Genomic DNA, 283 nt, shown 5'->3' on the forward strand with positions numbered 1-283 from the left:
AATTTAATTGGCTATTTAATTTATTATTATTTTACTTTATTCCTGGCGTGATGTTTAATTACTCTTCAACACAGTACTCTTTACTGTTGAAAGTTGAAAACTCTCACTGCTTAATTAACATGCTAACAATTTTTATTTTTTATTATTATTTGGATTCTTCACAGTCATTGCAATAATTATGCAGAAGACTTTTTGGACACATACATCGATCGAATTCATGGAGAGAGCATAATATCCGTGAGTTGATGATTAATAATTATATATGAATTATCATCTTTTATAT

The 283-nt window shown here is 26.5% G+C and overlaps 1 long non-coding RNA gene across 1 annotated transcript in view; it reads left to right on the forward strand.

Moving 5' to 3' along the window:
- Nucleotides 9-283, forward strand: part of LOC107624678 — a 3,602-nt gene continuing 3,327 nt past the window's right edge. Inside the window, exon 1 of the long non-coding RNA XR_002356971.1 lies at nt 9-237. This is a non-coding gene — a long non-coding RNA (uncharacterized LOC107624678). The remainder of the gene's footprint in view (nt 238-283) is intronic.

The sequence above is a fragment of the Arachis ipaensis genome, chromosome B02, assembly GCF_000816755.2.
Source record: "Arachis ipaensis cultivar K30076 chromosome B02, Araip1.1, whole genome shotgun sequence".
NCBI classification, from domain to species: domain Eukaryota; kingdom Viridiplantae; phylum Streptophyta; class Magnoliopsida; order Fabales; family Fabaceae; genus Arachis; species Arachis ipaensis.